This window comes from Myotis brandtii, unplaced genomic scaffold, assembly GCF_000412655.1.
Source record: "Myotis brandtii unplaced genomic scaffold, ASM41265v1 scaffold474, whole genome shotgun sequence".
NCBI lineage: Eukaryota > Metazoa > Chordata > Mammalia > Chiroptera > Vespertilionidae > Myotis > Myotis brandtii.
Window position 1 is genome coordinate 487,730 of NW_005368113.1, and position 465 is coordinate 488,194.

Here is a 465-nt window from a genome sequence, read left to right on the forward strand (position 1 = left end):
AGCGCATGCGCAGCGGCAGGAGGGACTCTGTGGGAGGAAGGGGCGCACGCGCGGGTGAGGGCGGCACTGACAGGGGCTGAGGCGCATGCCCGGGAAGTGAAAAGGAGACCCGGGAGGATCTCAGTAAAAGGGCTGTGCGTGCCCCCACCCTCACCCCCACCCCCAAGGCTCAGGGGCCTGGTATGTGTGCTCCCCTGCAAGGGGGCAGGGCAGGCGTGGCGAGCTTTTGAGTCACTGCCATCACCTTGGTGCACACACACAGTGGAAATAGAGGGCTGCAGGGGTACCCTTAGGGCCTAGGGCCGTGGTTCTCTGCATTTTAAAAATGACATTCTAGCCCTGGCTGGTATGGCTCAGTGGATAGAGTGCTGGCCTGCAGACTGAAAGGTCCCGGGTTCAATTCAGGTCAAGGGCATATGCCTGGGTTGTGGGCTCAATCCCTAGTAGGGGGCGTGCAGGAGGCAG